Below are 22,375 nucleotides of genomic sequence, written 5' to 3' on the forward strand. Positions count from 1 at the left end.
GGGGGGGGAGAGGGAGAGAAGAGAAGGGTTTTACCAGTCCTGGGTCCAGCATTGGTCCAGTCAGCACAGAGATCCAGTTCTGGAGGGCGCTCACTGGGGACTCTTTCTCTCTTCTTTTATAGTGTGTTAGTTGATGGTCTCAACATGCGCAGTTCCCACACCTGGGGTTCACTGGAATCGGTCAGTGAGCTTGGGGGGGGCGGGGGGGGTTCATTGTGGAGTTGCCTCTCTTTTCCTGCTGGCATGACCGCTTAAGATAGAAGCACAGTCCCAACTTCTGTGGGGCCTTCTTCCTCCAGGAAGGCATAAATTGTGTTCCTTCTCCTGGTCACTTAAGATAAGGAATTGGGGCTTTGGAGAAGTGCGGTCCCACCCTCCGTGGGGCCCTCTCCTCTGGCCACATTGTCCTGTTCACAAAACTCCAGCATTCTACAAAGGCTGTTTTCTCCAGCAAAGCTCTTTAACAGATATTTGAGACATTGAATTTGTCAGACCACCTCAGCTTCTCCGGACTGCGCATCCAAGAAACATTTTTAATCAGTTGGGCACTCTTCTGGTAGAGGCAACTGCTAGCCTTGTCATACTCTTGAGTTTCCAAAAGGACTCATTTTCCTAGCTGCTTGAGCCAAGTTAGTAACATACCAGAGGCACAACAGAGCAGGTTTGTTCTCTTTTTTGCATTCCCATGGGAAAAGAGCTAAGCCTTTCCTCTCAGGTGGTATGTTCGGCCATGGGTGAGATGGCTGGGAGAGCTGGTTGGCAAGACCAGACCAGCTTTAAGTCCCATGTTGATCAACTGACATATAAGAAGAAGGCTGCAAAATGAGAGGAAGTTTATCTTTCTGTTGGACATCAGCTATTTCTAGTTAGGGTTGACTCCAACCAGTTCAAGTTTTTGAGCTGACACAATGCATCAACCCAGATTTATTTATGGAGGCCTGAGACGGCATGTCCTTACACACATGCTGCATTACAATGCTACGTGTCAGGTGCACATCCCTCCCATGTGCTGGCCTCCCCAGGGATTTTACTTTGGAGTTTGTGGTGTTTCAGGAGAAGCTCTGACACATGGGGCTACCAGCACCCAAACCACCACACTGTGAGGCATCAGCAAACACTGGGCTGAAACAGAACTGAGACAACTAGGTGGCTTTAAACAAAAAAATAAAATTTAAAGGAGTGAGAAGTGGAACACTATCAGTTGCTGTTGCTTCAAAAAAATTCAACTTTCCCCAGCATTTTGTTTACCATTGCAATGGGCAATGGCAGACACCAGGTTGGTAAAGTTAAGAACTTGCCCAAGGTGTTGGGTGAAGGGTACTGCCAACCCCTCAGTGGCACTCCCTGAGCAAGGGGAGGGTTGTCCAGCACTCAGACCTGGCCCTCAATGACCATTTTCTGGAGTATAGCCATTTTTTGGTTAACAGCTTTGCCTCAGCAAGTCTGATAAACAACCCAACCCTGCAACACCTTTCTGTCTGGATCAGTAAGGACAGTACTCAGACTCATGAAAAAAACCCCTACCTTTTTTTTCTCTTTATATTCTGTATTTAAATGTGCTATATTACTATATATTAACAGAGGAAATTCAAAGGTAATATCTTCAGAACAGTAAGAGATAACACATAGATTTGGTTTTCCTGGTGTTTGACCACCCCCACTCCGGCATCCCAGTACAACCAGCTCCCAGAGACCTTCATCTCCCACCCCAACTCACCAGCCACTCTCCAGCTGCATTTCATGATACCAAGTGCACAAACTAATAACTTCCTTTCACTGATCCAGAGCCAAACCACAGTATTTATATAATATCCAGAATATTGCCCAGTCCATAATATTATTGGACAGTCAACATCCAGCACAGAAGACGCAAGACTGGAGTCTTAGAGCATGTTTGGATGCTTTGTTTTAGGCACTAGATGTCAGTGTTTTACCTACACTTACAGAAATTTCCAGACACAGTGAATGAAGAGTTACCAATAAATAAATAAATAAATAAATATGTAAAGCTTCTTCAGTACCAAGGCCCCATCGAAACAGCAGCAAACTCTCCTTCTCTCAGGTGGTCAAAAGGTTTCCAAAAGAAAGTCACACTTTCCCCTCTCCCCTCAGTTTGTATCTGCACAGAAATAGTAGTTTAAAAAAGAGGACCCGAGTCAAACAGATGCATGATACCAAAGGTACCTGCCAATATTACCTAGACTAAAAAATATGCCTATGTTTGCTAAGGGCTGCTTAACAGACCTAGCCAAGAATTTTTAATATAAGGAAGGAAGCATACCCATTTCTTTGAAACCTTTGTCTACCTTGTATATCAAGGTTTTGACCTGGAAAAAGAAATTAGATAGTTTTTTAGCTATATGAAAAAGTTTCATAATTTTGTCAGAAGCAATTTTACTAACATCTTAAACTGTTTCTAAGTTCAGGTAACAAAAGGGGTTCAAACACATTGACAACATTAACCGAAGCTGGTATCCAACATTTGGTTCATGCTGCTAGGACAGCCACCTTTCATTTGGATTTGAATTAGAAAATAAAGAATTTCTCAAATCAAGTGATTAAGAAAAATTTCACCCAGGTATATTGTATCCTATCATCATCTCAATATCAGATTAGCAATACGTTACATGGTTTAGAATACAGTCCTATCCCTTCGGCTTGTGCACACATGGTCTGTTTGTGCAATGTACTTCTTTTTAAAAGACCTTGGATTTTAAAAGTTTGAGGGAAAGTAGGGGAGGGAGGGAGAACAGCTCATAAGTAACCTTTTGCTTCTGTCCCAACACAAAGGAAAATATTCCAACATTACCAAACTTGCACTGTTAACTCAAAACCTAATGACTCCTCATTCTTTTTAATTAATATATCAGTATACCTGCTACCCTGCCTCCCACATATTTGGTGGCATGTCCCACCTTTGCTCACCTAAGGTGTCAGCTAGGATTTATAGCGGTGACAGACAGGAGCGGGACTGCATTAACCTTGCTGCCTGCCTGCCTAGAGCTATGGCCTCAGCCTGCGTACAAACCTGCTGAAAGGAAATGTCTTCTCTAGTTTTCTGGAAGTTCAGGCAAGATTTTGAAGCTGGATGTGAGCTTCTGTTCACAGACAAAACAGGAGCCCACGCAACCATGGGCCATGCAAAGCTAGGATGTGGATCTACTGAGACCTCTTCCCTTACGGCAAGGACCCAAGGGGGACTTTCACAGCTGGGTATTTTCCACTAAGTGCGTTGCTGTTAGCCAGCATCAGAGGTGGTACCTGGGGTCCCAAGAGAGGGATGGCTGCATATATTTGGATTATGTTTTTTAAGTCCAAAGTTGAAAAATCTTATTAAAATGAAGCTGTTGGCTACTGATGCACACTCACTGTAAGGTTACCACTTACAGTTTCCTTGCAGATCATCCCATGCATGGTTGCCTTGCACCAGTTAAAATTACGTCCTCCTGAAATAAAATTTTTCAGTCCTTGAAGAGGAGCATTTCTGAAACAAAGATTATAGCAAATTACCATGCAGACTGGTTTGACTGGGGCTGGACTTCAGCACAAATAGTTTAAATTAACCCATGCAACCTCCTGAGGTACCTAATAACTGCAGGAATTAGCAGATCTCCTTGCCTTCCAGGTGGTCCTGTTTCTGATGTATCACCTTTCTGTTCCTCTCCACAAAGCCTTTTTGTTACCACTCTTCCCCCAGCACAGGGCTGAAGGAGAGCAACCTCTCAACTCCTTCCTTGACCATCAAAGGTGCTCTGTGCTGGACGACCACAACTGATTGTTGTTTGCCATTCAGAGTGCTAGTGTGTTTCCTTTTTGTCCATCAGTATGTGTATACTCCATCTCACTTTGCATGTGTTGATTGAATGAGAAATTGTGTGCCATCAAGTAGATATGACAAAATAAGTAACACCCCCCCCCTTTTTTTTTTCCCAGGCTACCTATGTATTAAATTCACTATGGAATTTCAAGTATGTGGTGTTAGTTGTACTCAACGGCAGCCTACGGGCCCCGGGGGAAAGGTAGGGGAGTACACTTGCTGCAGAAAGATCAACGTTAATCTTGTTATGTCACTACTCATAAATGAAGTGTTGCAAAGGTCATACAGATTCCAAGCAAGTACGGAAAATTGTAAAACTTTGCTGAAAGGACAGTATACTGTATATGAGTATACAAATATACTCATATTTGAAATTAAATCTAAGGCTAAGCTGCCCTCTAGAAGAATATATCAAGGACCTTTGCGCTTCAGATAGAGCCAAATATAATGCTACATTTATGGCTTATTTTTAGACAAAGCCTGAGTAAAAGGAAAAAAATATTAAGACCAAACAATTTTCTCATCTACTTCCTGAAGAGTAAGAAAAGAAACAAAATGAAATGGTCAGTGACCATCTAATGATCCATCCCATCCCAAATGCTGAAAAGTCATTAGATTCAGCCTGATGAATCTGGGTGTTGAATTGCTGTGGTATGAACAAATCAAAGCAAATCTAATCACTCTGGGCTACTTTATATCCTGACACATGCTGAGGAAGTTCGGCCTCTGTTACTCATGCTTAGCAGAGGGGGTTTTCAGGGAGGAAAGCATATGCCAGGCAGACCCAGGACCAGCAGTATAGGGCATAAGCAAGGAGACAGTAATTGCTTCCCTTTTTAACATGGAGCACGGCTTTTGATTTAAAAAGCTTTTGACACAATGAAGTGGTTTCTCCAAAGAAATAGATGGAAAGCATGCTGGATCATGGCTTTTGGAGCCCAATGTCCCCACTCTTACAGCAGGTGACCAGAGATCTCTCCCAGACATCTTTTGTTCTGCTGCTTTAACAATGGCTCAGAGGATCCCTATTAATACAGTTTTGAAAGGAAGATAATATAAATTGGCATTTCAACTGTTGTATTGGCTAGAAGCAATAAATCATACCGTCAACCATAAATCAACTTTATATTTTAGGACAAAATATCAATTTGCTTTGTGAGATCCAGTCTCCATTGAAAAATCAAATCAGCTTACCAGGAGAGAAAGGAGAGCTAGCAGACAGATACTGCAAGAATTTAACAATCCACAATGAGCTTATTTTTAAACCATGTCAGGAACCACTTTTCAGCACCTAGCATGTGGTTTGCTACGGCCACAGCTCCCACCAACATAAAAAAATGCACAATCAGAACAAAGTGTTGCTGAGGGAAAACTGTGACTGTGTCAGCCTTTCACTTTTTAAAACAAAGCACCCAGACCTCTGAAGTCTTACAAATAAGCCATCAGCCACACACCTTTGGGTTTGCAGCCATTGCTACCAAGAAATGCAGAACTAATCCACGTACTGCAGGCTACTTGCTCGTCATAAGCTTTTCCTTATAATCAGGCTAGTTTGGACAGGATAAAATTAATCAAGAGCCATCAGCCATCCCACTACTGTCTAAAGACATTGTTCATAGAAAGGTCTCCTAGTTTGGAGACCATTAAGGCATAGAAGAAATATAAGCTGGTATAGCCCTCCATATCAGAGGCAAGTAGATTTCAGTGTTGCTCTGTGCAACTCAAGTTATGCTTGTGTAAAAACACGTGTAGATCAGCCCCAGGGTTTTATTCCCTCCTTTTAAAGCATTGCTCACGATTCAGTTAAAGTCTCTGACACATAGAAAGTATTTGCCTGGTCCCCAGGAAATCAGCGACAGTTTTGTCATTGATTTCAATGCCAGAATAATTGCTGTGAGACTTGACGGGCTGGTTAAGCAATGGGCTCTCAATCATTTTGCATAAGGCCATTAACAGCTGCAATTTCAGCCAACTGCCACATATTTGCAAGTGTTTTATGTTTATATTTTAACTTTAAAGGTTCTCCCTCTTTCTATCACATTCAACAGAAATACTCTTTATGGCAGTACTTCAGAAAAGGGCCACTTGCCACAGAGCCACATCTAATTAACACTGGATGAGCAGCCAATTTTCCATCTGCACAATAGCAAGAGAAATAAATTCTTGTGTCATTACACATTTCTTCTGAAGAACACCCCACCGACACCACGGAGAAGATGGCAGAGGTAAAGGATGCCACGTCAGGAATGGCTGATGTGGGCTTAAAATGGGGTGGGAACAGGACAGCTTTCCAGGCTGAGCTAAAAGCCAGTATTGGGAAAGTTGTTTTGACTTCATATTCAGTCACAGATTGACTGCAAGGGTCTGAGATTTTGCTATTGTTTGGATAGGGTGAGCTGGGGGAATTTCTGTTCACTCTTTTATCATCCTCTATTAGACCTTCAAATATTCATGTAATCACCTACATTTTTAAGACTTCTTGGACATACACAATTTTACTCTGAAGCAGTTCTGGGTTTGGACAAATTTTCAGCTATTTGAATGGGACAAAACAAGTATGCAGACACAAAAGTCTGTTCAGTACTTGCAGCAATATCATTGTCCCTTTCTCCCATCTGTATGCCCAGGAACCCAGCCACCTAGCTTTCCTCCCTGGGAAGAATTAAAAACAGCTCCTTAGAGCATTGTATTGTCATCCATCAATTCACTACCAACTATCATCCATCAGCTCTAAGAAAGCTGTGAAGTTTCTCATTTCCCATGTCTTAGGCATTAGCAACTTCAGAGACCAAATTCAGCATTTTCTGGATTCTTCATCTGGATGTGTAACTCTTCCGCTGAGCAGGGAGCATTTCCTCCCACTTGCCACAGAGCCACCTTGAGGCACGTGCAGCAAACCATTCTGTAGCCATTGCCCCTTGCAGAAAAACCACGTGCTTTGATAGAAACGCTTTATTCTTGACAGTCCTCCAAATGCCCTGCCACCAAGGGCAATAAAGAGGAAAAAGAAGTTATAAAAGAAGAACCAGGTGAGCTTTTCCAGGGAACAGTCTTTGGTCCCTTTTGGTGTCCGGGGCAGATAATCTGCTAACAGTCCTCAGAGCTACACATCAGAGAACTACAGTGAAGGCAAATGTTTTTGGTTTTCTTGTGAGGGCAACACTGAAGGAGTTTTGCCAGCCATGGAGGACTGTATTGTGAACTACGATTAAATGTGAAGAAAACAGAATGGATAATTTCACGCCCCATTAAACTAATAATTTCTTTCTGCATTGCTGGACTTGGGCAACATTGTTCTCATCCCTGCTCAGCTTTCCACAGCCTCATACCCATTACTGTAGAGCAGTGTAAGTTAAATACAAAGGTTCTCCTTGTCAAAGTGCTGACTAAGGAATGTCAAACCTCGTCTTCTCAGATGCCATACAGGGCCCATTAAGTTATCTAAACACTTCCAGAAAGCATCGCAACACAGGCGAATCTCAACATTACAAACAGGCACTCAAGTTGCTCTTATCCACAAGCTCCCAGCCCTGTTAGAAGCCCCACTGTGGTGTCTCTGCAAGTTCTGATATGGGCTTGCTTCCCCCAACAGCATCAAACCACAACACAATATTTCTGCCCACCTTTGAGGCTAATGAGAAACAGAAGAAAAACCTGTATCCCCATAGCATAAGAAAGACCTTGTACCAGGTAAGGAGACGTTTCCTCTTCCATAGCTACACCTGCTGAGCAGGCTGCCAGGAAAAGCCAGGTCTGTATCAGCTCATCCTCCTCTGCTGGAGATGTGGGAGGGCAGAAATGTTTTAAGAGATGAAGGACCCACATTTCAGAAGGTACCTCTTCTTAGCTTTGAGGATCATACACAAAGACACAAAAAACCTTAGATCACAACCAAAAAGAGACACACAAGTAGATTCCCCCAACTTAAATATACACAGACAACCAGGAATGAATAAATAGCCCCACCTTCCTCTTTTATCCACACATGACCTTTCCCATTAGGTAATTTCCAAACCACTTTCACCTGCAACCATCTCCCAGTCAGGAGTACTGGCCTTTCCTCCTCTTCTCCTACCAGTGAAGGCCTCCTATCATCTTAGAATCACAGAATCATTTAGGTTGGAAAAGAACCTTGAGATCATCGAGTCCAACTGTTAACCTAACTCTACCAAGTCTACCACTAAAACATGTCCCTAAGTACCACGTCTACATGTCTTGTTGCATGGCAGGGCAGTAAGTACCATGTGAAGTCTCCTGAAGCCAGGGACATATACCACCAGGGCTTTCAGGGTCTCCTTGCCTCACCCTGGGGAGAATGGCACTCCAGGAGATGTAATGAGCCAGAGAACATACATCTGAAAGACTAAGAAAAATGCTGTTCAAAAGAGAAGGCAAAAAGAAGAAACCCTTGAGAATGCTATTTCAGAGAATTACAGAGTTGATTTGTTGCAAACCCAGCTTTTTCAGCATAAAAAGTTTCAGTGGGAAGGCTGTCAGCCCTGCTTTGGGCTTCGAGAAACTCTCCAGCAGTTCTGCAAGAGACTCAGCAGCAGTCTTAGCAGGAGAGCATGTGTTTTTTCTGAATGCCTGAAAGGGAAGGCAGCTGCAACCTATTTAACCACATAAGCGGTGGAGAGCCAGGATACTGCTCCAGGATGTAACCTGCAGTTATACCCAGGTAGCTGCACCTGAAAAATTTCTTAAGATTTGCAGGGAAGTGCCACAGAATAAATTTTCTGTGGCAAATTTAGGGTCTTGGTTGCAGGAAAATGAGCCCATCCATTTTGTTTGCCAGAACCATGCACAGTGAAGGGGATTTCCCATAAATCTTGTGCATTGCTACTGAGTCAGCCAATGTCAAAAAGTATTACCAACCTTGAGCACACATTGGAACCCAAACTCAGCCACAAACCTCCTCCGGTCCCACTTTGCACTCAGCCTCCTTGAAAAATGGGAGTAAGATTTCTAAAATGGGTTTACAGTTCCTCCCACAGTTGCCCCTTTCACTTTATACAAACAGCTTAAAACATGTTTCTGAGCATGTTTGTAAGAACAGATATCACATGTTCTGAGAGCAAAAACAGTTCCTAAGTTTTCCTGTTAAATAATGATGGCAAGAGCTCCCATAGCAAAAGGCACATGCTAGTTTTTTGCTACTTCACGCCAGCCTTTATCTTCTCTTTTTTTTTTTTTTCCCTCAGGTACATGAGCATGTTATTAAGTGTGTATTTACAGACTTGGGAACCTCATCATGGTGTTTGGTCCTGTCACTCGTCATTGAGCTAGTTTTTAGTTGAAAATTTTAATCAAAAAATGCTTCCTCACTGTAGCCATATAGTTTCACACCTGAATAGAAAGTTTCATGCCTGAAAGTTGCTTCAAGCCTCCTTTTCATTTTCAAAGAGGATTTTCTAGTTCTTAGAAATTATAAAAAGAAAATTAGGAAGATCTCCCTTCTCAAAAGTTTTTTAATGAAAAAATGTTCCTGTTGTGATAGATGGGTCAGATGAGCAGTCATGCCAGCAGAGCAGCGAGGAAGCACTGACCCTTTGCTACCCTGGGCTCCCTTTGGCCACTGCACCCTGTTGGTATCTCCTTCCCCTTCTCCTGCTCCTCCAGTATCGCAAGATGTTGGGGATAAGCCACCTTCATCTCCCCTCCACACCCTACAACTATGCCCAGGCAGCTGTAGTTCTTCTTGTTAGAAAGCTTTTCTTTGTCCTTCCAGGTTGTATTTCCCTTCCTCTGAGAAGATATGTGTGTAAGCTTGCCTGTCTCATCTCTTTGTGTTCTACCAGAATTTCACATCCAAACCCTGACAGTCAAATTGAAAACCTCATGTCTTCTTTCCACTCCCAAAGTCAACATGCCCCTGTGAAACCTCATAGGAGCCAAGCTGGCTTGTAGCAGTCACAAAATTCTCTGGGAAGAGCTTCCAGAGGCAGAGAGAGAAACTGGGAATATAATTCTCCTTTGAGAGCCTCTCCCTCCATCCAAAGTGGATAACCTATCTTGTCAGAGTCTGAGGACAAACATTTTTCCCTCCAAGAGTGTGGACATTCATTGCCAGTAACAAATATATGGACCTGCTGGCAGGCAACCATATAAATGACTATTATAGCAGCATCTCATACATCCCTTATAATAGAGGCTCTCAAAAAGGCTTTGTTTTTTACATCATTTCACACCATCTGACATAAGAGTCATTCCCGGTGCTATTTTTAGTAAAATAATCTGTTTGGAGGCAATTTTTCCCCTCAAATATTTCTGGGTGTTTGATAACTGACACAGCCCCCCACAAGCTGATCATTTTTCATCCTTCACTAGAGAAGGTCACTTATGACCATTTTAGCACCTCCAGTACTTAACTGTCACAAAGAAGCAGTGGTTCTTATTGAAGTTCAGCAAATAAGTCGGCATTAAGTTTCCAAGACAAATTATTCCGGACTACCGGTTTATTATTAGGTCACAGGAAAGCAACGGCTCCTGGTTGGACTTCAGAGCACGCTGAGGTGCCAAGGTGCAGGATGAGCCTGCAGGAAACCAGGCTTTCCTGGATCAGTGGCAGATAGAGCCATCTAGTTCACCTGCTAGGGTCTTTGTCACACCACTAGGATTCATGCCTCAAAACATTTTCTCAAGTACTACCGCTAATGAAAACAGACTAAGGCAGGAATTCAGCACCACCTGGTTTATAGCAAGGAAATGGGGCATGGCTGGGTTCAGTCCATGTTTGTCCTCTCATCCAAAGCTTGCCACACTCTTAGAGGAGAGTTTCTCACTTGGTAGTCAAAAAGCACTAGGAAGGTCATCAAAAATGTTTGCCATGGCCTCTATAAACACAGGTCCCTCAGGAGCAATTCTCCTCCGTTGGGTCATTATGTGGCACTAACTCCCAGGAATATAAGGGTTTCTCCAAACGCCAAGTCTTGTGGTGACCACGAGGAGCTCCTCTCGGGGGAGATTCGGTACTCTACGAGTTCAGGAGGTTTGCAGTTACATAGCTGTAATGTATGAGAAGTGCAAAGGCCCCTTGGAGCACAAGGTTAGTAAAGTACCTGGTCACTAGAGGTCAAGGTGTCCCCAGGAGGACTCTGGTACAGATCCCATCCTTCTCTTCCACAGAAATGAGATCCTGCTGCAACCCTGCCCCTGGAATTGCTTTTAAAAGCCAACATGATCAGGCAACATAGTGGGGGAAAACACAGTGATGTATTCATACAGGAAGGTTCACTCGGGGTGAGCTGGTTCCTGATGTGCAGAAATTTTACATTGCTGCCAAGAGCTCCTTTGAGACCTACCTAGTCCTGGAGAGACAGAATCCAGATGGAGGACTTAAAAGTATCTGTAACAAAAATGTGTGAAACAAAGGGTATGGCTGCCAAGGCAGGCACCAATGTGTGTGGGTCCACTTCATGCCCAGACAGACAGGGAATATGGTAGGTAGCGTGTTCTGGTCTGCTGTATCGGCGTAGCTCTGCAGTCAGAGGTCTGGCATCTGATTTTAAAAAGCAATCATTTAAACCGCTGCAAAGCTCATACCATTGTATTTCAGCTAGTCACGGTAACTGGAAAAAGCTCCTAAATTATAGCTCAGCTGCCTCAAAATGATGGCATAGCCCACCTTGATTTAAAGCCCTGGAGTGAGGAAAGAGCTTACCTGAAAGGTCTGATATTCTTGCAGTCCTTCAAACACCCACCATTAGAGTCTCCATCTTATTTATTCTCTGAGTTTGTCTAGCAATTGAAAGAAATACTTAGACTATTTCTGAGCATTATTTCATGTGGTGCAAGAGAAATTGGTCCTGTAACTAATAAGATTATTTCTTACCAAGGACCCTGTGTAAAACCTCTGTGACACTTGTTAGTGTCCCTAAGAGATACCCATTTTACTTCTTATCCTGCATCCAAAAACACGGATAATTTTAAATATCCAGGATTTTAATAGGATTTCTCATCATCTGTAAAGCACCATGAAATGTAATATTTTCCCCAGAATGGGCTGTGAAATTTGTCTACCTTATCAGCAATTTGTGTAGAACTTGCTTCTTGGATTAAGTGTTTGATTCACTGAATGCCTCCTTCCCACATTCAGTCTATCGAATTGGCATGTTGGAAAATACATGGTTTATCCTCTTTTTTTTTTTAATGGTAGTTGTAGCCTCAGAGGTGATACGTGGCATTTTATTGTGCATGCATATGTTTATATTTAATTGCTGGAGCTTAAGGAAGAACATTATGTCTAATTCTCTGCTGGAGTGGCTTTATTGCACTTTATGCACAAGCACACCGCTACAATACCGAGACATCTAGAGGTCCTGCATATTGCTCGAGATCCTAAAGCTATACAAACCAGGGGAAGAAATGGTCCCTGCTCGAGGATTTCATGAACAAAGTGAAAAATAAGGCCACTGACTGGCATAGACTAGTAGTTTTAAACAAGACAACATCGGTATCTGTGATCAGGAACAATGTTGGAGCACCAGTGACCTATAAATAGGAGATTTCCCCCACGTAGAAGACCCCCAAAATGCAAAATACTGGGTTATTTGTAGATTTGGGGCCTATTCTTCTTCTGAAAGAGCAACCTCCAGGAAAAAAATGAGTGTGTTCTGATGATTGCCCCAGACTATAATTTAGTCTTGTATCTGCAAGTTACAGGTTTTGTTCAAGTACATAATGGTGCAGTGGAATGCTTCCCAGCAGTCCCACAATGCACACTCCTTAATAACAGAGAGATCATTTATTGGAGAGAATGAGCAGATTCTTGCATAAGCCTCTTCTGTATGAGAAGTTTCAAGGATATGAAAGCAGCAATTATCCTCACCTTGGCTAATACAATTAAGAAATTTTGAAGTACTGAGAAATCTCTGGAGCAATTAGACTTTGAAAATCACCTAACTATGAATTTTCATTTGCCAGCAAGCTATAGTTAGATCAAATTAAATCAGAGATGCAGGGAATGATCTGAAAGCAGTCAGAGGCAGTGGGGTAGGATTTTCATTGCAATTTGTTATGGAGCTGGATCTGAATCCTCTGTCAGCTACGACCATGAGTTATAGGCACTTGGGAATTTTTAGGGGACTAATCAGACATTTTTTGCTAACTTAGGCAGAAACATTACATTATTTTAGTGATAACTGTGGAACTAATTCTACTCCCAGTCCAAAGCAAAAATGTCTTAGGTAACAGGAAAAATGCTACTTAACTTAAATCTCTCATGCCGACTCCAGCTTTTGTGAAAGAGGTAGGCTGGGGCTTACAATGGGATCAAAATTCAAAAAATTTGTCTTTGATATCAGGTAGAAAAAGTCCTTGCAGGATTACTGCAGCTTCAATATCATCAGCAAGAAACAATGCAGTACTTGGATAAGTGCTGCATTGACTTTAAGGCAAAGACATGGACTGCAGGAGAGCACTGGCAAGAACAGACATCCGGAAAACATGATCCAGGAGAAGAGGGTAGAAGATCAGGTCTGAAGAAGAGTAGACAACAAAAAAATCCTTCCATGACTGCTGTTGACAGGAAGGAAACAATTTCTTCAAGGTGCTCATGAATGGTGGAAGTATTGAGAGGTTTAAGCTTACATTAAGAAGATTTCTGATGATGATGTGAGAAACACCGAGTGGCTGGGGATGGTGAGGCTCTTTCATCAGATCCATTTCTGGCAGATGTTTGATCTGACAGATTTTGCCTTAGTAGAGACAGAGTGGGTGACCCCTGAGAAGGCTGTGATTTCAGCATCCTATTTCTTGTGAGCATGATACTCTTGGAGAGCATTTCAGCTGTGAACGAGGCTGTTATAGCAGCATCCATGTCACCAAAGGGCAGAAATGTTAATAGCAGCATTAAGCTCTAACTCTGACAAAGGTTTAGTTCAGCCTTATTCCTCTAAACTAGAATACTAGTCCTAACTTATTGCTTCTCCTTGGTATTTAACCTTTTTGCTTCCAAAAAGGAAAGGTAATGGAAAGGCATAGGAAAACTAACATCACATTTGAAGCTGATGCTTTCATGAAGCTGACGCTTTCTGATATTATATTAGTGCTTCTGAAAATAGGATTAAGCAAGAGGTTTACCACTTATTTGCCTGAACAGGTATGTTGACAATACCTTTGTAAATAATTTTCTAAGCTGCATGTCCATCAATATAATCTCTCAGAAGCAGGACATGCTGTTAAGACTGAAGAGCATTCAGCGGGTTTAGACTCAGTGCCTAAATCTGACAGTCCTTTTGTACCCCTTGTCCCTTTTGCTCTCCCATAAAGTGGGAGAGAATTTTTATCTCCCCACCTTTGAAACTTCTGCAAGAGGAAGAATGTACATAACTTGCATATGACCGAAAGGAGGATTTCTGCCTGGCTTGGTGCTTGGAGTGCAGAACGGCTTTGCTCAATGTGTGGGAAAGGCCAGGAGTCTGGTTTAGTTGTACTAATCAAAGGCTGGATGTGATGTGCAGGGCAGCAGAATTCAGCAGGATGCACAATGGAGGGTCACATTGCTGTGAAACACACCTCACCCACAGCAGTAGCAACCAAAACCCCTTTGTTGAATCAACTAGAGGATAAGAAACCCACTGAATCCAGAGTTGAACTTTCAGCAGCAGTTCCACATTAGGCAACTAAGATTTTACCCAGAGACACATACAAAAGAGACAAGATCTTATGTGATGTCAGGGCTTTCCTCACCTTTGCAAATCTTGCAGAGGTCATTGCCAAACACCAGGTCAGTGCCCAAGTGAACTTCCTTTCCCACAGGGAAAATAAGGTGCCTTAAATCCCCCCAAAACCAACACCTGCGCAACACCTCTTACATCTCCAACCTTTTTTGTAGTCTTGATAACCTAAGAGCCACTAAAGGGATTTTGGAAACATTTTAGTGCCTGGAGACACCTTTACACCCCAGCCAAGCCAGGATACAAGAGGGTTATAAGCCAGATCTAAAGGAAAACACCAGTTTTGACCAACACTCCCCAAGAACGTGAACAAATATAATCTTAATGCAAGTGAATTGCTAAGGGGAAGCAATGCTGCCAGGATTAGAGGTCCAAGCGCACGTGGCAGCCATGGGCTCTGCTTTAGGACCAGCAATGTTGCAGACAACACCAGGATGGGGAAGGGGAAGAAAACAGCTCCCCAAAACCAGTTCCCATGAGCTGTGAGTGCTGCTAGGCTGTTCAGATTTGGGAAGCATCAGCTAGAGCTTGGTGCGTGTCAGACAACCTCTTCTCCCCAGAGAAATGTGGGTTTGTCAGAAGCAGACACAAGCTGTGGAAATACTGTATTTAAGTTTTCCCCCCCTATTGTGGGAACCCACTCACCTGCAAGCTTCCCACCAGGGCACGGGAGCCCTGAGCCAGCACATTACGTGGGTATCGAGAAATGGCTTTCCCCAGCTCTGCGGACACACGTAGGTGTTGGGTTGGAAAGGTTTCTTTGCTGTATTACTAACAACGGCTTCTGAATTTGGGCTGGGGAGGAGGGAGGTTTTGGCACCGGGCGATGGCACTGTGAAGTTCACGTGCACTTGTGCCTCAATGACTTATAAGTATATTTAATTACCAGCATGAGACCTTGAAATCACATGGCCTTAAGGGAATATATAGTATCAGCTCTAAATCTAGTTTCTAGAGGTTAAAGCCCTGTTTCATCATGGTGGGAATTGTTGCCCTCAGCATTGTTTCTGCATCACTGGGACAGCCAATTCGAGCCACAGGGGGCTAGGAGAGCTCTGGCTGCAGGAATAAAACATGAACATGCTACTTCCATGACAGCCTGCTGCTTGCAGTCATTTTCTGTTATCTTTGTTAGGACCCCGTTAATACTTGACCAGTCAGAAATATGAGTGACTCCTGCAGCTGGCACTAGACAACCTTGCATGTGGCAGCCTGAGGGGTTCAACTCTTGCTCCTCTTGCTAATAAGTCTCCCATTGCTAACTCTTCCTATCACACAGTCAAGCCTTCTCAGGGCTTGATCCCCAAACCATGGGGATAAAACTCTCACTGAGCTTCAAGCCCTTTAAAAAAAGAATTGATATCCACTGTGTGAAACAAACGGTATCTCCAACTCATATTGAAAGACAATTCAGTGAAAAATAGGATGAGTCCTGTCTTTCTGTTGGCTTAGTTATACTTGATTGCATTTGCTATGGTGTTCATTAGTTTCAGATTTTTCCAGGGAGTTTAATGAATGCGAATCTCACCATGCAGGGTTGCTTAGCACAGCCTGTCAAAGGACACCCTGCCTGGGGCTCCAGCTCTGCTGCTGGTAGAGCCCAGCCAGGAGATGCTCCTGCCAGGCTCAGGAAAGCTGTCCATCCACCTGCTCCAAGGTTTGCCTGCACAGACAAATTGATCCCATGCTAATCCCAAGTTTCTTTTCAACAGAAACTTCCTTTTGTGCATGGAGAACTGGATAATGCTTAAAGCATGGGGATATCACCCCATCCAGATCCCACACACTGAGAGCAGCTGATGCTGTGCTCCTTCCCCAGCTTCCCCATTATCTCGGTGATAACATAACTTGTGAAGAACATTACTTCACCATTAGCAAGAGAGACCTGAGAGGCCTGAAGGTTTGTCCTGGATAATCTCCTTCCTTATTAACAGTAGACTTAAGCAGGCATCAGTGATTCACCTGTAGTTAAATGGGCAAACTACTTAATTTACAACAAGGGATTTATCTGGGAAAGAAAGAAAATAATTTCATGCCTCATTGTTTTTCCGTGATCCCATTACACCAATGGTTGATGCTTCCTTTATATCAGTCAAATATGAAATAGGAGCCAAGGAGCAGAGAAGGGATTGCTCTTGAACCACTGCCTAGAGAAGGATGGAGAATCTGGCCCAAGCTTAGTTTCAGTGAAAAATATCTTCTTCCCTCTCCTAGAAATCCAGTAATCTACAGGCTGTAGTCACTGCAGCCGACAAACCTGTGGTACCTGAGAAAACTAAGGGCCCCTCCAAGCACCACCTCGCTCCTGCACCACCAAAGGTGAGGGCTCCTGACGTATCTAGGAGGTCCACCTCCACCACAGGAGGGACATGCATGGGCGGGCAGGCAAGAGCTGAGCAGTGCAGAAGACAAAGGAAAGGCATTTCAGTAGCCTGAGGAATACCCACTTGCTAAAGCATCAAAGGCACGCTGCAGAGTGGAGGTGTGAGAGCTTTTCACAGGAGAGGATGTCAAGATCTTTTTATAGACGACAATCAGCACAGAGAAGTTTCAAGCGTGTTTTTTCCTCCCATACAGTTATACAAATAGTTCACTAGTCGAGATGAGGAGTCAGTTCCACGAGCAGCAAAATGACTAAATTCTCTTCTCCTTTTTTATGTGCTGCTGCATTTGTTGGAAACAAATAAAAGGTGAACCTGCACCAGGAGCCTGTCCCTCCCTGGAGACCCTCTGTGGGGAGCGCTGATTCACCCAACCTCTTCTCATAAGGCCTGGAGAAACCATGAGATGTGACAGAAATCAGCCACAGAGTTCAAGTCTTCCAAGGGAATGACCAAGTGGTTTCATAAGGACATGAGACTTCTCTTTGTTTACAAAAATCATAGCAACAGCTGTTGCACGAACGTTGTAGCTTAATGGACAATCTCTCTTTTATATTGGCTGATGTATTATATGTTAATACAACACCATTTTCTGCACTGATTAGCAGAAAAACTAGCACCTAAGGATCTATTTTAAGAGATTAAAAATCCACAAGGGGTTTCACACTTAAGTTATCTTTGTAGGATGAACAATGCCGCAACCTGAAAATAGTTCATGAGCACTTCACTCTGCAAGTTTTTTCCACTGCACCCAGATAAGCATCTCCTCAACAAGAGTGCCAGGGTCAGCTGAGCCCCGTTTCACTCCACAACACCCTGTGTGCAGCGGCTGATTCACAGTTTTACTTGTTGCTCTCCTGTCTTCATTAATTTATCTCTGCTGTCCCCGTAGTCCCGAGAGCAAGCCTGAGCACCTGTGGACCTCTGAGCACTGTTCCAAGGAGCTGGTGGCCCTTAAGCTGCTGTGAGCAACACTTCAATCTGTAGGTGCAAAGGAAAAAGAAAAATAATTAAAAAAAAAAAAAAAAGAATCACGCCCGCCACCCACCTCCACCCTCATCCACACAGGCATTGGAGATGACTAAGAAGAACCCAACTGTCCTTACCAATTTCAGTGAAAAGGTTTTAGTCTCAGTGTGGGCACCGTGAAGACACAGTATCGGCTTCTTGGTGCAAGAGCCATTTCTACTATGAAACACCGTTTCCTGATTCATCAGCAGCTGGGCTTGCTTTCTGCAGGGATTAAGAAAGAGAAGGTGACACAGCTAACCTTTGACATAATGCACATCCCCAGCATGATTTTACCCAGCCTACCTCCTGGGGTGAGCACCGTCTTTGAAAACCAAGAGAGGAGGGACCAGCCACGGCTATTGCTTTCCCTCTGCTTCAGCCGAGGCAGTAGGCCAGGCAGCCTCCAAAAAAGTTTCCAAACCAGAGTCTGATGCCAATGGTGGCTTACAGCTCCATTATACAATGTCACCTTCAGGGCTGTGACAACCATGCTGGGAAAATCCCGCAAACCCAATAGTCTTCTCAAAGAGTTGATCTACAACCCGAGGTGCAGACAGGAGCCTCTGTCTGCAGCTGTGGCCTTGTCTTCTGCTCAGCGCTCCCCCCAAGATATTACATATTAAATTTTACAGACTTTTTCCAGTCCAGCAGAGGAAGACTTAGAGCAGCAAACCACCTGAATATATTTTGGAATTTATATTTTACTGCAGTATGCACAGGGAGGACAACTTTGGTCTTCATTTCAAACCTGCCTGTGGATCCAGCTAGGCAGCTAAGATTTTTCTGAGGTTTTTCTGTGGAATTTCAGCAGAATTGAGACGTGCTGTCACAATACTACAAACTGCCTCCAAGAGCTGAATTTTCCCATCAGACGCAGAGGACAGGCACAAGTGTGCCTCCTTTCTGATGTAGTCCAGGACCAAAGCCCAACATGACAATGAAAATTGAGGAGTCTGCTGGCCCCAAAGGCCAGGTGCTGCACAAGCATCCAGATGAAAACACCAACCCTTGCCTATGATGTTTTGAGCTGTGACACTCATTTCTGGACAAAAATAGTGACTTTTCTGCAAAAGACTGTTATTATCCCTACCTTCTACCCTCAGTCTTCTACTGTCTCCTGCAGACCATGTTTTACTTGTCTGATGTATAGGACAAGGTTATTTAATCTGCCTGAAGCCAACAGCCTCAGCCAGGCTCACTGGAGGCAACAAGCTGTTTCTGACTAGAATAGGTTGGAAAACCCAGTGATGAAGCAGACAAAACCTTGCAGCTGTTTCACCACCTGCAGCCAATTTCAGAAGTTTCTGCAAAGTGAATAACAGGTCAGATAGGAACTTGTCAGGTTTTTATCTGATTTATGGGGGGTACTTCTTGATTATTTGTGAAGAGTGGGGGAAGGACTGATATTCCCTGAAAAAAACACCCAAACCAAAGTCAGTGAGAAAACCCTCACAGGCATGTAATGGCATGATGGCTTTGTAGGCAGGTGGCCTAGTTACAGTCCTTGCTGGCATTAATTTCAGGCTGAGCACAACAGGGACCTCTGTTTCCACGTGAAAGAGAGAAGTCAGCATCACAAACCACGCAAAACCGCAGCCGCTCTCATTTTCCTTGCAGAGGTGCCCTGTGAGTAGCACAGTTTCTCAGCTGGAGGTGGCCTGGAAGATGACCACAATTCAATCATTGGCTTTATTTTGTCCCCAGCAGCTTGCATTGGATGTGTTTGAGTTCTTGTGGTGGAAGAGCACTCTCCCAGCTGTGGTATGCAGACCTGTCCCTTCACGCTGGGGAGCAGGACACTGGGACACGAGCACCATTTGTGGCTCTCTCACGCAGCTGAAGGCAGGAGTTGCTACTCCTGAGCCCTGCCAACCTTTCAACCCAGGCTGTCTAGGAGGAGGCCCCAGCACCAAGATCCTAAGGAGGACAGGAATGTAATCCTGGGCTCTATCAACTCATACACTTAAGCTGTAGGAATTAACTATAATTTACAAGTCTTAAAAGCAACACACAAGAGGACAAGTCTTTCAAAAGCACCTGAGGCGGTTCTGAACAAAGTCTCGTTGACTTTCAGTAGTACTTCTGCTGCTACATGCTGTAGGTGTCTCCGAAAATCCTACCCAGAGACGTAACGTAACACAGGTCAGACAGGAGGGTGCAGCTCAGCTTTCTGGTTTCTGCTCATGATTGCCTTAAGTGCAGCAGTTAGATGCTGCAGGGCTTCATGCAAAGGCTTTCCTTTATTTCTGACGCACCTCAGAGCGTGACCTCCATCTTGCAAGCTCTGCAAGGACACAGGGTGTTCTGGTGTGAACAAAGACAAAGTCTCAAAAAGAAACTCAGCCACCACAGTTCCAAAACTTGCTGATTTTACATGAGTTCAGTATAAAAATGGTCATAATTTAACCCAGGTTACAACTAAAGGGCCTCAAGAAGAACTGTCCTCTTGGTGGGTTGGGCTGGCACTATAAAGTGGCTGCTCTTCAGCAGCTGGGCAATGGTGAGGCACCAACTCAACCTGCTCTCAGTCTTTGCTGCTGCCCTTCCACTAGAAATGTTGAATTTTGAGTCCCAGGGTACAAGTCTGGAGTAACTTTCACCGCTGCTCTTCTTTGCTGCAATCAAAGTGGGAAGGGATGGGTACTACTGCCCTTGTTTGGGATGAAATGCCGGTCTGCATCTTGAGAAGTGGGTCTTCAGCCACAGTGATCCTCAGATATAGGAATATTTGCACTTGCATACTTCTTGCAAAAAGAAAATGAAATGTTACTGGTGTACCTATTTCAGCAGATACCTGCAGATGGGTGGAACGCAGGTTTCCACAGAGCACTCAAGAGAGATTTCAGTGTTTTGCAGCAACGCTGCACTAAAAGAAAAAAGAGAATGCAGTAAGCAGGACTTTCCTTTTCACTCCTGCCTCTGCTCTGCTGTAGCCAAAATCCTGCTTTGGCTCCGGCTCATCACAACATGTTGAGGACAATGTCCCTCCTTGTCTGTCGGCTCCCCCCTCCCTGCCCCACAGCCCCTGCCCTCCCAGCGAGGACACCACTGAGTGGAGGACACCAGCTGGGCAGGGGGACAAGGGGCTTCCCAGCCGGCAGCGCTTGGCTCTCCCAGCAAGCCCATGCAGCCGTCGCTATGCATCACAAGATGTCGTTGCTGTGCCGCTTTTGTCCCTCCTGCCCATCCCTGCTTTCCTTGCAGGGAAATGCACCACCTTTCCTATCCAAACCCAAACTCGAGTGCTCCAGGCCATTTTCTCGGAAGCAGCCCATGTCTCTAGTGATATTTATGGACAGGCTTCCCGCAGCACCCAGCAAAACAACGCACTTGACGTTGCCGAAGCTACAGACCTGACTCGTGCTTGTCTCTTGCTAAAATATGAGCCTTGGAGAGAGGTACTCACATTTTGCTCTAGCCACTCATCCCAGTGCATACACAAGTGTCCACAGGTCTCCTCCTGTGCCATGGCCACAGCACAGACATGCAGGACTTGCAGCACCCTTTGAAACATGGGCTGGGTTGTGCGTGGGCTTTGTCCTGCCTGGACCTCGAGTGCAGGGCTGCCTTGGATAGGCATAGCAAGTGCAGAAAGACTGCTCGGACGGGATTGCTGGGATTCTGTCTTATATGGAAAAAAGGGTTTAGGGAAAAAAACGGACCCCTCATTGCTGTAGCGTGGAAGCCCCTGCTTGTGCAGCCCCTGTGGAGAGGGGCACATGACCGCTCTTCCCAACACCACGCTGGGAATGAAGATTTTTAGAGCTGTGGCTAATTCTGGCTCTTTTTCAGCCCCTGGACTTCATCAAGACAGACTAGCAAAAGCCTGGAAGGAGAAGAAGAGGTGCCTGCAAAGGTTAGCAGCTGGCCTGAGCTCACAGAAGAGAAGATGGGATTGCTACATGGGCTTCAGCAGAACTTAAAATCCCCGGTAGCTGCCACAAGACCTTTCACATCCTACCTCTGGATAAAATCTCCAGTCTCTTTCCATACTGTAAGTTTAAGACATGGAAGTTGCATTTGGCAATGCCTAATTTAGCGCAAGCTCTTTTAGGGATGCAGTACCATGGTGTAAATCGGGACAGGTTCAGGCACCCTCAGTAAAAAGACGCAGGTCCCCTGCATGTTTGGCAGTGACCATCCTTTTAAAATCCACTTGATTCTTGGGGCATTTTGCACACTCCAGAAAAAAAACTGCACTGCAGAAACCACTGCAGATCTGACAATATTTGGTATATCTATTACTCAGATCGATGTTTTTCCCTCTGTAATATTCATACCTTTCAATATTCAATTTCTTTGCAAAAAACACCTGGCAGATGGTATTATTTACTCTTAGAAGAACTTGTGCAGCAGCTACACTAAAGCCCAGCAGGAATTTTTCCACAAAATGGATTTCAAATACAAAAAACCCTGTTTCCTCCTAGGATGTCACCAGCTTTAACTCAGGTCAGGGAAGTTTTCCTGCATGGATCTAACCCACAGCCCTT

The sequence above is a fragment of the Haliaeetus leucocephalus genome, unplaced genomic scaffold, assembly GCF_000737465.1.
Source record: "Haliaeetus leucocephalus isolate CR32 unplaced genomic scaffold, Haliaeetus_leucocephalus-4.0 Scaffold880, whole genome shotgun sequence".
Taxonomy (NCBI): Eukaryota; Metazoa; Chordata; class Aves; order Accipitriformes; family Accipitridae; genus Haliaeetus; species Haliaeetus leucocephalus.